Source organism: Zingiber officinale, chromosome 1B (genome assembly GCF_018446385.1).
Source record: "Zingiber officinale cultivar Zhangliang chromosome 1B, Zo_v1.1, whole genome shotgun sequence".
NCBI lineage: Eukaryota > Viridiplantae > Streptophyta > Magnoliopsida > Zingiberales > Zingiberaceae > Zingiber > Zingiber officinale.
The window spans coordinates 112,321,208-112,337,214 of NC_055986.1; the positions used below are offsets into that span (position 1 = coordinate 112,321,208).

Genomic DNA, 16,007 nt, shown 5'->3' on the forward strand with positions numbered 1-16,007 from the left:
AGGGTGCACATAGCTAATAAGACAATCAACTAAAGCTCCAATTCTAGGAAGAAACTTTCATCTACCATCTCGAGCATGTTTCACATATGGTACATTAACTAAAAAAAAGTAGTTTATCAAATAATACGATATCTAGTATGGACGATGGCGGAGGGCATTCCTTGTCACGGACGACTAACTATGTTGATTGTGCCGAACGAAAGGATATTCTAACGTTATCCTCTAAGACTTACGAAAGGCTAACCTAGCAACTTTTTTTATGTAAACATTGGTGGGCTTATGTAAGAATTCTTAATATCAACCATTGTAAAGGCATAAGTTTTTGTTGGTGTAGTTTTACTAATAATCTAATTTAAATTTTGATGAATGATAAGTGAATTAAATTAGGTGTTGATATGATGATAAGGAGGGATCCATCTTGGGAAAGGTCTTCGCCGCAATAGAGGTCAAAGTCAAGACGGTCAACGTCTCACTATCACTGGTCGGGCGGGCGAGTGGTTCGTCCAACCGAGATATGAAAGGTCCGATCCAACATCCTCACTAGCTCGACCATCAGCTGAGTTGAGGCGCTCAAGACAGGAATGACCGTCAAGTTGTTGATACAGTCTGACCTGGATGTTGTTTTGCTGTTGACACTGATTTAAGTTTGTATCAGATATTTAACTCAGATTAATTACTAATCTAGGTTGACTAGGTTGACCTGATTGAGAAAGTCCTAACTGGGATGTTAGGCAGTTGGAAAGTCCTGGTGAGTGAAGCCAGGCAGATTGGAAATCCTGGTGAGTGAAGCCAGGTGAAAACCCTAGTGAGTGAAGCTAGGTGCAAGTCCTGGTGAGTGAAGCCAGGCAAGGGAAAATCCAGATGGATCAAGGGTGATCGGACATCTGGTGTTGAAAAGTCCAAGAAGGAAGCTTGGCATGCGAAGTCAGAGAGGGCTCGGTAGCTCGTTCTCTAGGACCAGATGAAGTCGGAGAGAGCTAGGGAGCTCGTTTCTCCGGACTAAGTCGAGAGGGCTCGACCCGATCGAAATGGATCGGTCGGCACCGATCCAAGGAAACTTGACACCGGATCGGTCGGCACCGATCCAGGAAACTGACACCGGATCGGTCGGCGACCGATCCAGCTCTTATACCGATCGGCCGACCGATCGTGAATTGATCGAGCTATCGAACGCCATCGACGGCCGCATCGATCGAAATCGATCGCAGCTCATCAGGATATTACCGATCGGTCGGAGACCGATCGAAGCTAAACGCTTGGGAAGAATGCTATCCGATCGGTCCGGGACCGATCAGATTAATTCCTGATCGGTCCGCAGACCGATCAGCTACTGATCGACCTCTGATCGGTCCGGGACCGATCAGATTAGTTCTGATCGGTCCGCACCGATCGAGATGATCAGCATGGATCGGCCCGCACCGATCCATGATTGTTTGTTTTGCATGTACTTTTTCTGATTGTCGTATTTGTCTTCACCATCTGTTTTTAACCATCTGCTGTGAGTCTTTCTAGCTTGCAGGTTGCAGGTCACATTCTCATGTTTGGATTCAAATTAAGCTTCATTAATAGAAGGAGACAAGTACCCTTTTCACTGTAATTTGCTGCAACAGATACGTTTGGGGCATCAACGTTCACTGGCGAAATCCGATTACGATTGGACTGCTCAGTTTGACTTCTACCCATTGGTTGGTATCCAGAGACGCCAGTGATTTCCATTGGCATGTGTTCAGAGAATCAGAAGAGGAGGAGCCTTGCTGGCAGCAGCGATTCTGCAGACGGCGGTGATACGAGCAGAGAGACATAAGTAGGAAGAAGAGGAGTTCAGAAAGAGAATTCTGAATTCTCTGTCTTTTGTGATCAAGCCTTCGAGAGAGCAAGTTGGTGAAGCTGTGAGCTCCTTGCTGTGAAGGTTGATTGTGCTCTCTGCTCTGTTCTCTTCTCCGCGTGGCTGTAAGCTCATCTTAATATTTTTCTCAGCCACTGTAAGTCTTGTGCTTAAATCTATAATCAACTGAGACTTTGTTGAGAGGTTGCTCCACCGAGAAGGAGACATCTTTAGCCGGATCTTGTCCGGGGTGTGATCTACCGAAAGATCCAGGAGTCGTCCTCCTTACGGACACGCCGAGGAGTAGGGGCAAGTTATCCCCGAACCTCGTATATCCTTGTGTCTGCTGTGTGTTTGTTTTCTTTCGTTTTAGTTTTTCTACTTCCGCTGTGCTGTGCTAACAAAGTTCTTGAAAAAATTTCTGTTTAGTGTTTTTCAAAGAGGTTATTCACCCCCCTCTAGCCATCTAAGATCCCAACAAGTGGTATCAGAGCCTGGTGCTCTTCATCTGGACTAACATTCCAAGGAGCAACAAGATGGCCATGAAGGAAGGATTCAGCACCAACAGACCACCGTTCTTCGATGGAGCAGATTTCCAGTATTGGAAGAGTCGCATGGAGTATTACCTCAAGATCGATATCTCCATGTGGTTCTCCGTCAAGGAGAGATTCTCACCTCCAAAGGATGAAGAAGGTAAGGAACTTGACTCATCGAGATGGTCAACCGAGCAAACTCGCAAGGGACAAGCCGATGCCAAGGCGGTTGTCACTTTGCAATGTGGGATAGCCAAGGATCAACTTGTCAAGGTTGGTCCTTTCACAAGTGCGAAGGATCTATGGAACAAGCTCATCGAGCTCCAAGAAGGGACTCGAGACTCTCGGATCGCCAAGAGGGATTTGTTCCTAAACCAACTACAGAACCTTGTCATGAAGGAAAATGAAACTGTAAGTGAGATACATGGAAGGTTCAAGGAGATCATCAATGGTCTCCATTCGGTGGATGAACGAGTAGAAAACCGTGACCTCGTAAGGTATGCTCTAAAAGCTTTTCCTAGGAATGCCTTGTGGTCATCTATGGTGGATGCCTACAAGGTATCCAAGGATCTTTCCATTGTTAAGTTAGATGAATTTTTTTGTGAAATGGAATTACATGAACTTGCTAACAAAGGGAAAAAAGAGAAAGGTATTGCTTTGGTTGCAAAAGAAAAGAGCAAGGAGGGAAGAAGGAAGAAAGAAAAGAAGAAGGAGAAAGAAATTGTTTCATCTTCATCCTCCTCCGAGTCCGATGATGAAGGTGAATCATCATCAAGCGAGATGGCCAACTTCGTGAGAAGAATCATGAGAAGGAGCAGAAGATACAAAGGAAAAGGTAAACCTAGTGAACAAAATATTGACAAAACTAATGTTACATGTTATGAGTGCAGCAAAAAGGGACATTATCGGAGCGAGTGTCCGAAATTAAAAAGGAAGGAGGAACGAGCCAAAAAGAAGGAGGAAAGAGTCAAGAAGAAGAAGGCTCTAAAAGCTACATGGGATGAGTCTTCTTCAAGTTCATCTGAGGAAGAGAAGAGGGAGAAGAGTACACGGCAGTTAGCCCTCATGGCAAGAGAGGAGTCCGAGTCCGAGAGTGAGGACTCAAGCTCTTCAGCCGCGACTTCATCATCTTCGGATGATGAAGAGGTAACATCTCCCCATTTAGAAAAGTGTTATAAAACAATTGCACATTTGTCTACTTCCCTTAAAAAATCAAAAACAGAAACTAAACTGCTAAAAGATGAAATAGAGAAATTAAGGGCCCTTAGGGAAGATGAGGTCGATGACCTTTATCAAGAGGCCCTAGAGGATGAAAACAAAACCTTGAAGGGTGAAATTGAGAAGCTCAAGAAAATGCTTGAGAAATTCTCAACCAGCTCTAAGACCTTAGACATGATTCTAAATGCTCAAAGGGCGGTCTACAACAAGGCTGGATTAGGATACCAACCTAAGGAGTCTAGTTTTATTTCTTTAGTGTCAAGAACCCAATTTCATAGATCGCATGTTTCTAGGGTTCATGAGACTAGGAAGAAGGTAACAAAGGCATGGGTGCCTAAGTCTTTCATTGTAGATGCATTAGGTCCCAAGATTTGGGTACCTAAAACATCTATCTTTCGTGTCTTGTAGGCATTGGTAAAGGGGGAGCGTCTATCAACTTGGTTTGTTGATAGTGGATGCTCCAAGCACATGACCGGGGACAAGTCACTATTTTCTACCATTCAAAACAAAAATAGAGGTAATGTGTCATTTGGTAACAATGGTAGTCTTAAGGTTGTAGGAGTTGGAGACATTCATATATCCGAATGTCTCCATATCAAGAATGCCCTTCTAGTCAAGGGGATGACTTTTAATCTCCTAAGTGTCAGTCAATTGTGTGATACGGGTTACACAATTGAATTTCATTCAAGTCAATGTTTGGTTAAACACATTGACACACTTGACACGGTACTAGTAGGCACAAGGGTTGATAATATTTATCAAGTATCATTTAAAAGTGCTACTAATGCTTTGATTAAGTGTTTCATGTCAAAAGAAGAAGAGTCTTGGCTATGGCATAGAAGGTTGGCACATGTCAATATGAAGAACATCCGGAAGTTGGCCAACCAAGGATTAGTGCGAGACTTACCCAGCATCAAGTACCACAAGACCAAACTATGTGATGCATGTCAAAAGGGTAAGCAAACAAAAGGTGTTCATAAAGGTAAAAGCATTGTAAGTACATCTACTGCCTTAGACTTATTACATATGGACTTGTTTGATTGTAACAATGTTATTTCATTGAATGGTAGTAGATATTGTTTAGTAATTATTGATGATTTTACTAGATATACATGGACTTTCTTTTTGAAAACTAAGGATCAAACCATAGATATTTTTATTTCTTTTTGTAGAAGAACTGAAAATGAAAAATCAACAACAATTAAAACCATTAGAAGTGATCATGGTGGTGAATTCCAAAACCATAGGTTTTTAGAATTTTGTCAAGAAAAAGGGTATAGACATGAGTTCTCAACTCCAAGGACCCCACAACAAAATGGGGTTGTGGAGAGAAAGAACCGAGTCTTACAAGAGGCTGCACGAAGCATGCTCAATGAGTACTCACTACCGAGTTACTTGTGGGCTGAAGCGAATAACTTGCTATGTGCAAAACCGAATCCTGATACATAGGTTTTTAGGAAAGACTCCCCATGAACTTTGGTTTGGGAAACCACCTACAATTAAACATCTTAGGGTGTTTGGTTGTAAGGTGTTTATTTTAAATACCAAGGACCATCTTGGAAAATTTTTGGCCAAGGCTGATGAGGGGATACTGGTTGGGTACTCGCTCACCAGCAAAGCCTATCGAGTCTACAACAATAGGACTAAATTGATTGAAGAGTCCTCTGATGTAGCTTTTGAAGAAATCCCTAACTCAAATGATCAATCAAGGGCTATAGGAGAAATTCAATTTGAACTTAGAAATCTAAGTTTGAATGATCAAAATGAAGAACGAGTCGAAGTTGACTCTGATGTTGATGAGCAAAGGCAGCAAAGAACTCAATCTGATCCTTTGCCAGATATTGAGTCCTTGCCTGTGGCTAGTGAGACCATTCATGAGGCACCATCAACACCAAGACAATCTAGGATAGCCTCTAGTCATCCCCAAGACCAAATTGTGGGAGACATTCAACAAGGGGTTAGGACTAGGTCATTCTTCAGAAATGAGTCTAATGAAGTCGCATTGATTTCAGAGATTGAACCAAAATTAGTTGATGAGGCATTGCACGATCCTGATTGGATCATAGCTATGCAAGATGAGTTAGGTCAATTTGAAAGGAGCCAAGTGTGGGACTTAGTTCCTAGACCTAAGAAGACCACCATTATTGGAACTAAATGGGTCTTCAAAAATAAGTTAAATCAAAAGGGAGAAGTTGTAAGAAACAAGGCAAGACTTGTAGCCAAGGGCTATAGTCAAGTCGAAGGTCTCGATTATGATGAGACTTATGCTCCCGTGGCCCGATTAGAGTCCATTCGCCTGATGCTAGCTTTTGCAGCACATAGAGGTTTCAAGCTCTATCAAATGGATGTCAAATCGGCTTTCTTAAACGGTCTCATCAAAGAAGAGGTATATGTTGAACAACCACCGGGGTTTGTGAGTACCGAAGCTCCAAACCACGTATACAAGCTCAAGAAAGCACTTTATGGGCTTAAACAAGCACCACGAGCTTGGTACGAGAGGTTGTCAACATATTTACTAGAGAAGGGTTTTGTAAGAGGCCAAATAGACCCAACACTATTTCTACGTAGAGATGGTGAAAATATTTTTGTAGCCCAAGTATATGTTGATGACATAATTTGTGGATCAAATAACAAGGGCTATTTGAATGAATTTATTTCTCACATGGAAAGTGAGTTTGAGATGAGTCTAGTAGGAGAATTGACATTCTTCCTTGGACTTGAAATCAAACAAACTCGAGATGGAATTTATGTCCATCGAGCAAAATACACTCAAGAGATGCTTAGAAAATTCAATATGAGTGACTCTAAGGAAGTGTCCACTCCAATGGCGACAAGCACTCGCCTTGACAATGATGAGAGTGGAAAACCAATTGATCTAACGCAATATAGAAGCATGATTGGTAGTCTTCTATATCTCACAGCTAGTCGACCAGACATACTTTTTGCTGTGGGCATGTGCGCTAGATATCAAGTCTGTGCCAAGGAATCTCATTTAATTGCAGTTAAGAGAATATTGAGATACCTTAAGGGCACAATTCGAGTAGGTCTATGGTACCCTCGTACAGAGTCTTTTGACTTGATAGGCTATACCGATTCCGATTATGCTGGGTGCAAATTGGATCGGAAAAGTACTAGTGGGGGCTGTCAATTTTTAGGTTCATCATTAGTTAGTTGGTCAAGTCGGAAGCAACATTGTGTTGCTCTCTCCACGACCGAGGCCGAATATATTGCCATGGGAGAGAGTGTATCACAGTTGTTGTGGATGATCCACACCCTAGAGGATTATGGACTTTCTTATAAGGGTGTACAAGTGCTATGTGACAACATTAGCACGATCAACCTAACTAAAAATCCAGTCCATCATTCAAGGACCAAGCACATTGAAGTGCGTCATCACTTCATAAGAGATCACGTAGCTAGGGGAGACATTGTGCTCACATATGTGGAGTCAAAGTCAAACCTAGCCGACATTTTCACCAAACCCCTTCCGGAGAATGAATTTAGTCATTTAAGGAGGGAGTTGGGAATGTGTTTGGCTCTTTAGGTCATTAGAACTTCACCATGATCAATAAGGACTATTAAAATGACAAGAGTAATTGGGACAATAATTTGGGCAACTTGGGAACATCTCACACAAACTATAAGGTTTAACAAAATATTTTTGTTTGCTAGAAATGGGGTGAGATGCTAGGATCAACCTAATTATTCAAAATGTATCATGCATCCCTTGAATAATTAGGTTGAGGAGACATTAATTGAGTATGGGGAAGGCCATTACATAATTCATGTGTATTTGGCTCCTAGATCTTACTCATATATTCCAACCAAGGAATCTTGGTTGGACTTTTGCCTAGAAATTTTTCTAATCATGGTTGATGGTTGATGGTTGATGTGTTGATTGGTATTGTTGTTTGGTTCATGTCATGACTTTTGATTGATAAAACGATAGGTTATTAAAGGAAATAATAATAAATTGGATATATTTTGACAAACTTGAAACTAAACATAACAAGAATCAAGAATTTCAGCTTTCATGCCTTGATTGCAAATTAGGACAAGTTGTCTATTTTGACAAACTTGAAACTTGTCTGAAATCTCAGTGTTTGTAGTCGAATTTGAAAGTCTCAAATTATAAACAAATTCACACCATAAGAGCCCATCGTTAGGACATAGTTATGCTTGTAGATTCTCAGGGTTCTAGATATTGATTTTGAAAGTTTTACTGGAGAAACTTCTACGAACTATCAAACATATCTAAGGATTTCGGTTACTGAAATCACTGAAAATTTCAGTATCAGACACTGATCGGGCTACAGACCGATCAGGATCGGTCCTGGGGACCGATCAAAACTTCCTCTGATCGGTCCAGGACCGATCAACGTTATTTTCTCCCGAACGTCTTGCCATCTGATCGTTGTTTCCTGATCGGTCCATAGACCGATCAGTGGTTCCATTGGTTAAGTCTGTGACTTAGGGGGCTTACTGTTCGATCTCTGATCGGTCTACGGACCGATCAGGAAGTTCCCTGATCGGTCTGGTGACCGATCAGGGGGCTTCGCTGAATGCTACTGATCACCTTATGATCGGTCTACAGACCGGTCAGGAGGTTCCCTGATCGGTCTGGTGACCGATCAGGGGCTTTGGATACCTTCTGATCGGACAACCGTCCGATCATTTCTTCACTGTACACCCATCTTAACCCTTAAAACCTCCCGATCCCTTCTTTCCCTCGTTCACGCGAACCCTAGCCGACTCTTCCCACCAGCCCACCCTTTCTCTTCTCCTTGCACGCCGAAGCTCCAGCCCTCGGAAGCCCTAGCCGAGAGTTCAATGGCTCCAAGGTAACTCCTACCTCTCTAAAACTTGGCATTGTGTTTTCATTTCTCACTGGATCTTCTGTTATTGTTGTCTCGGTTCTTATTTGTTGGTGGCTCCGGTGCTCACTCATTGCCCCATTTTACCACATTGTATCCCCTTAGGAAGAAACCCACTGATGGTGAGGGAACCTCTAAGGAACCAACCAAGAAATCCAAATCCAAAACTTCTCCTGCTCCCTCTCGACCCCAACCAGCTAGTTCCAGTAGATTCCCAAACCGCCAGTCTGAGCAAGCTTTTCAACAAAGGACTTTCAAATTACTCCCTTGTAGGTCCGTGGATAGAAAATTCATGGACGAATTTTGCCCACAAGTGTCCGAAATCATAGCATACTACAAACTCGATTCACTAGTCTACTTGGAACGAGATATCAACTATGACCTGGTCTCTGAGTTCTATAATAACCTTCATGAGACTAGTGATCAAGGTTTTAAAACAAGAGTTGCTAAGCGGACTCTTGATTTCAGTATCTCATCTTTCTTTGAGTATCTCGATTGTCGGAGGTGTTCCGGTGATGTTTTCTCGATATTTCCTGACTTACCAGAACAATTACTTCCACCGTTTGATATCTCACCTGACGACATATATGAGTACTTCTTCAGACAGCCTAGACAAGGGCTAGATGAGCTAGATGTTGACTTCCCTACTTTTGTAGCCTTGAGATTATCTCCTCAAGATTACATTCTTTTTAAAATTGTCACGAACTGCCTTCTACCTATCACATCTAAACCCTTATCTGAGATCCGATCATATCATTGTCTTATGCTCTATGGTTTGCGTCGGCGTCTCGATTTTGATATCATGTCGAGCATCTACTCCTCGATCATATCATATTCTCAGCCTAGCGGCTTCACTATTTATATGCCTTATGGGCATATAATTACTGATTGGCTTGAGACTCTTCAGGTTGATGTCTCTAAGGGTAGAATAATCAAAATGGTCAGGCAGGATTGCCGACTTGGGAAACGGGCATTTTCCAAGTCTGGAATCATAGGGCGAAATGGGGATGTTCAGTGGAAGGATGGGAGAGCTTTAGGTGAGTTACCACGGGGACCTCCACGACAGGTTGCAGCTGCTCCTCCTGCTGACATTGGCGAGGCGGATCCTGATATGCGCTGGCAGATCGCCGAGCTGGAGAGTCGCTTTGATCGACACGAGGAGATGGTGGCTGCTGAGTTCGATGGACTACGTATTCGGATAGACCAGCGCTACGATGACCTGCGCGGGCATATTGACCAGCGCTTCGATGATATGCGTAGTCATCAGGTGGTGACACAGCAGTTGCTACTCGGATGGATGGCACGCTACCCGCCTCCGCAGTCTTACCCAGGCTATTCATCCTCCAGCGTGCCGCCTCAGGATTTCACCCCTCCTGCCGATGATGGCGGTGTTCCTCAGTGTGAGGATGTTGATTGATACAGTTTGTTTATTGGCTGTCTGTATTTTGGATGTTATTTTTTTAGTCTTTATGTCGGACCTGGATGTTTGCACTTCTGATGCTACTCATATATGTATGCTACTCGGTTTTATATTTGCTTGCTTCTTATTATGCTTCATTTTCTGTATTTTTTTTATGCTGTTCCTATGCCATGATTTGATTGTATCTTTTGTCTTTCTTACTGTCATATTGAGACCTTAGAGGGAACTCTGGGTCGGTTAAGAGAAGGCAGTATGGATTAAGGGGGAGCCTTTTGAGTTTTTGTCACCTCATTTGCACCTTTTCGGTGTTTGACAAAGGGGGAGAGGATACCTAAGTTTAGAAATGTATGGAAGCTTGATTTTAGGGGAGAGGATAACGGGAAGGATCTTGATTCCCGTCATTGACTTGGTGGTATATCCGTCTTAGGGGGAGGATCCCGATTTCCCTAAAATTATGGGTAAATGAGCATTTCTGATCTAAACTTAAATCGTGTTGTCAAACAACAAAAAGGGGGAGATTGTTGATACAGTGATGTTGTTTTTGTTGACACCGATTTAAGTTTGTATCGAATATTTAACTCAGATTAATTACTAATCTAGGTTGACTAGGTTGACTGATTGAAAGTCCTAACTGGATGTTAGGCGGTTGGAAAGTCCCGTGAGTGAAGCCGAGCAGTTGGAAATCCTGGTGAGTGAAGCCGGTGAAAACCCTAGTGAGTGAAGCTAGGTGCAAGTCCCGGTGAGTGAAGCCGGGCAAGGGAAAATCCAGATGGATCAAGGGTGATCGGACATCCGGTGTTGAAAAGTCCAAGAAGGAAGCTTGGCATGCGAAGTCGAGAGGGCTCGGTGGCTCGTTCTCTAGGACCCAGATGAAGTCGGAGAGAGCTAGGGAGCTCGTTTCTCGGACTAGGTCGAGAGGGCTCGACCGGATGAGTCAAGAAGTCGGATCGGTCGGCGATCGATCCTGAAACTGACACTGGATCGGTCGGCGAGCCGATCCTCTTATACGATCGGCGGCCGATCGGAATTGTCGATAGCTGCGAGCGTTTGCGGTCGGTGCCGATCGAAATCGATCGATAGCCTCATGATATTCTTGATCGGTCGGAGACCGATCGGAGTAAACGTTTGGGAAGAACGCTATCCGATCGGTCCGGGACCGATCAGATTAGTTCCTGATCGGTCCGCAGAGCTATCGCGTATTTTCAAACAACGCTATCTGATCGGTCCGGGACCGATCAGATTAGTTCTGATCGGTCCGCAGCACTCTAAATCTAGGAGCATGGATCGGTCTGCAGACCGATCCACAGTATTGTTTGTTTTGCATGTACTTTTTCCGATTGCCGTATTTGTCTTCACCATCTGTTTTAACCATCTGCTGTGAGTCTTTCTAGCTTGCAGGTTGCAGGTCACATTCTCATGTTTGGATTCAAATTAAGCTTCATTAATAGAAGGAGACAAGTACCCTTTTCACTGTAATTTGCTGCAACAGATACGTTTGGGGCATCAACGTTCACTGGCGAAATCCGATTACGATTGGGCTGCTCAGTTTGACTTCTACCCATTGGTTGGTATCCAGAGACGCCAGTGATTTCCATTGGCATGTGTTCAGAGAATCAGAAGAGGAGGAGAGGTGATTGGCTACGCCTTGCTGGCAGCAGCGATTCTGCAGACGGCGGTGATACGAGCAGAGAGACATAAGTAGGAAGAAGAGGAGTTCAGAAAGTGTAATTCTGAATGCTCTGTCTTTTGTGATCAAGCCTTCGAGAAAGCAAGTTGGTGAAGGTGAGCTTTTTGCTGAGAAGGTTGATTGTGCGCTCTCTGCTCTGTTCTCTTCTCCGCGTGGCTGTAAGCTCATCTTAATATTTTTCTCAGCCACTGTAAGTCTTGTGCTTAAATCTATAATCAACTGAGACTTTGTTGAGAGGTTGCTCCACCGAGAAGGAGACATCTTTAGCCGGATCTTGTCCGGGGTGTGATCTACCGAAAGATCCAGGAGTCGTCCTCCTTACGGACACGCCGAGGAGTAGGGGCAAGTTATCCCCGAACCTCGTATATCCTTGTGTCTGCTGTGTGTTTGTTTTCTTTCGTTTTAGTTTTTCTACTTCCGCTGTGCTGTGCTAACAAAGTTCTTGAAGAAATTTCTGTTTAGTGTTTTTCAAAGAGGCTATTCACCCCCCTCTAGCCATCTAAGATCCCAACACAAGTGTCTGCAGAAGCAAGCCGAGCGACTACCCCTCTCGGCCTTACATCAAATACTCAGAGCAACAGAGTAGAGTCATAGCCGAGCAGACCACGCATGAACAACGCTAATACAGCCGAGCGGTTATCCTGCTCGGCCAAAGTGCACGTATACCAACCAGATAGTGAAAGTATCGGCCGAGCGGCTACCCCGCTCGGCCAAGTAGTAGATTCATCAGCCGGACAATGGAGATGCAAGCCGATCGACCATCCCGCTCGGCTTAGCAACGGACGACATGGGGGCAGGGAACTCTCAGCCGAGTGACCATCCCGTTCGGCTGAGCAACAGACACCGTGGGATATCCTTCAATATCCTTTTAGAAGTTAGTGACGCCGACTAGCAGAATGGTCAGACAGAAAATCGTACGGCGAAAGCTTCCACTGTCATTTAAGGGATATGCTCAGCCCGTTAAGGTACTGTATCAGGGACACTTTACTGACATGTCTCTTCAAGAAAAGCTTAGGATTGCGTGCCCGCTTTAAAAAACGTGCACACACGCTACAGGAGCCTTATATAAAGGGGGGGTCTAGACATCAGCGGAGGTATGCTTCTCTCGCGATCTCTACAGTTGCGCTACAGTTTCCCCTTTCTTCTTGCTTCGCCGGAGATTTTTTTTTTTTTTTGATGAAAGGTAAATTATATATCATCAAGAAAAAGTCGTACAATCATGACCTAGGATATCCAGACAGTTCTGACGAAGTGTCAGGTCCTGCTATCAATCAGAGGTATACATGTCATGTACTCTCACTATACCAACCACTCAAAACTATCCATCCATGCATGCGATGGATATCCATGTCATGCTGTCTCGCTGCACCACCATCCAACCATATAAGTCACAAGCACCATCACTGTACCATCCGCAAATGTCCACCCCGCTGTGTCAAACTCCACAGAACTAGCCTGCAATGTCTGCATCTGCCTGTCACCACTGTACCATCCGCAAATGTTAAGTATTAAAAAAAAAAAAAAAAAAAAAATTCAACAAGCCATACCTGTCCACGTGCCCCTTCCCCCTTCTTTTCCTCTTTTCTTCCCTTCCCCCACCGATCCTTGCAACCCCTCCTTCTTCTCTTTTCCTTGCTTCTCGTCAACAGCAGAAAAGGAGAAAATCGCAGCAGCTCCTTTCTCTTCTCCGGTGGTGACGAAGGGTAGATCCCTTCCCTTTCTTCTTCTCCAGATTTGCGACCCCCTTCTCTCTTTTTCTCTTCTCCGACGGCAACAAGCTCCCCCTTCCTTGCTGTCCTGCTTCTCGGCAGCACTGTTGGAGCTCCTCGGAGTTCGCCGGAGCTCACCAAACCATCGGGAAAAGAGAGGAAACAAAACCCTAGTTGCTCTCTCCTTTTTCCCCCACCAACAGCAGCATTTTTTGCTGCCTTTTGTCTTCTCCAACAGCAGCCCTAGCTGCTGCCCTTTTCTTGGCAGCACCGCCGGAGCATGAGGAGGATATGCGTATCGGATATCCTCATTTATTTACCTCAGGTATCAATTCTCCTCAATTACTTAAATTTGGGGACCAAATTTCTTTTAGTGGGGGAGAATGTTAAGTATTAAAAAAAAAAAAAATTCAACAAGCCATACCTGTCCACGTGCCCCTTCCCCCTTCTTTTCCTCTTTTCTTCCCTTCCCCCACCGAACCTTGCAACCCCTCCTTCTTCTCTTTTCCTTGCTTCTCGTCAACAGCAGAAAAGGAGAAAATCGCAGCAGCTCCTTTCTCTTCTCCGGTGGTGACGAAGGGTAGATCCCTTCCCTTTCTTCTTCTCCAGATTTGCGACCCCCTTCTCTCTTTTTCTCTTCTCCGACGGCAACAAGCTCCCCCTTCCTTGCTGTCCTGCTTCTCGGCAGCACTGTTGGAGCTCCTCGGAGTTCGCCGGAGATCACCAAACCACCGGGAAAAGAGAGGAAACAAAACCCTAGTTGCTCTCTCCTTTTTCCCCCACCAACAGCAGCATTTTTTGCTGCCTTTTGTCTTCTCCAACAGCAGCCCTAGCTGCTGCCCTTTTCTTGGCAGCACCGCCAGAGCTCGCTGGAGCTCGCCGGAGCTAGCTGAGGCGGCCAACAACGAAGGGAAAATAACCCTAGTTGCTGTCCTCATTTCCAGCAGCCACACAAAACCCTTAGAAGGTATATTTTAGGTTGCTTTTGGTTAAATTGATGTGTAGTTAGAAGGGTTATCTAGATTAGAACAGATGTTGTATTTAGGAATGCGATGTGGTACGAGGTATCGAGATCAAAATAATTCACTGATTTTGAATCAGAGATAATGTGTAGATTTTAGGTCATTATTATTATTAGATAGTATTTTGATTATTTAAGTTATGTTTGATATTGTGTTTGTAGATCCGAGCTCGAGTGGAGCACGGTGACCTGCCGATACTCGGAGATTTTTGCTGTATATAAGGTGGATACATCTACTCTTGTCTATTTCCTTGTGCATGAATAAATATATAAATTGGAATATGTATATGTTGTATTATTGTTTTCAAAATGGGGATTAAACTGATATTATAAATAGCGAAATGGGTTAAAATATTAAAATTATTGGAGGGTAAATAATTAATATTATTTCTTGTTCACATGTGGGTTCATATTGGGATTGATATGGGAAGGGTTGTGTTTTTTTTAAATTAAAGAAATATTCTGAATTACTCTTCTGTTGATACCTTGTCTCTTTTGACTTGTTTGACCTTTCATACTTCATGCTTTTGATACTCTATCTGTTGATACTTGTAGCTTTTTATCTGTAGACCCTATAATGATAAATTAATAGATTTGATACGAAAATATTACCTTGATTGACCAATCAATATGAAAAGAGAATAATCATGATAAATGGATGAATATAATCATAACGGTGAATTAATAAAGATAGTAAATGAAGAATTAAAAAGTGAAGACCATGAGCCTAGCTTTATACCAGAGCTCTATATTAGAGTACTGGACCACCCACATGTTATTGTGGTAGCGCGGCGGCCGCGGTCCAGAGTATCTGACCGTACACCCGAGGCGTGTTGGCGTGATGTAGCCCTTGGTCAGTGTTTATTATGTCTTCCACCGGTGAGGGCTGATAGCCCGTACGTCAGATGACGTATGCGACAGTTTTATACTCTTAGGAGGTTTTTTTAGCCTATCCATATGATATTTCACTTTGATGATATTGGCTCCAGTGATTCACTTTTTAGTTGATTTATCAGATTCAGACTATTGATATACATGTGATCTTACCATGATAACTTCTAATTGAATGATTAAATAATAAGATTGAAGAATTGATTTTATTAATGATGACAAGTGATGATAAGGTGAAGATCCCAAACTCTATCTAAAAGTTTATCTGATTATAGATAATGAGAAGATAATTATACATATATATGTATAAATGTAGAACTTTAAGAATAATCCTAAAGTTGTAACAAAAGATGATGATTTATTCTACTTCCTTGACTTCTTCAATAAGATTAAATTCATGCACATCTTTCTTGAGTATCCACTTAGCCATTTGGCTAATTTGCTACATTCCTTGGTCTCTAGTTTTACAGACACAGGGATCCTTGTGATATTATAGTTGATTTTGGACTTTCATAGAGTTGCTCAGAGATATCGACGTGCTGATTTTCTGGTTTGTTTTACTTTTGTTTCGCTGTATTTACATTTTGCACTTTTGTTACAGATGTCGTTTATCTGTATAGTAATTGTAGTCTATGGATAGATATATATAATTGATACATTTCGTGGTTATGTTGTTTCTATTTTATGTATGTTCCAGCCGTGTGGGCTGATGAATATGTTGTTTATGTTTATATATTGTGATGTATGTATGTATGCTTCATATTGTCACCGGTACAGGGGAGATGCTGTCGGATTTTTGTCTGGCAGGGACTCCTCTGGGGCGTGACAG

At 43.1% G+C, this 16,007-nt stretch overlaps 1 long non-coding RNA gene across 1 annotated transcript; it reads left to right on the plus strand.

The window, feature by feature from the left end:
- The first annotated feature begins 14,153 nt into the window (after positions 1 to 14,153).
- LOC121987933 lies at positions 14,154 to 15,783 on the plus strand. The gene is made up of 3 exons (XR_006113772.1): positions 14,154 to 14,233; positions 14,450 to 14,510; positions 15,641 to 15,783. It is a non-coding gene; the product is annotated as an uncharacterized LOC121987933 (long non-coding RNA).
- The last annotated feature ends 224 nt before the right edge of the window (positions 15,784 to 16,007 follow it).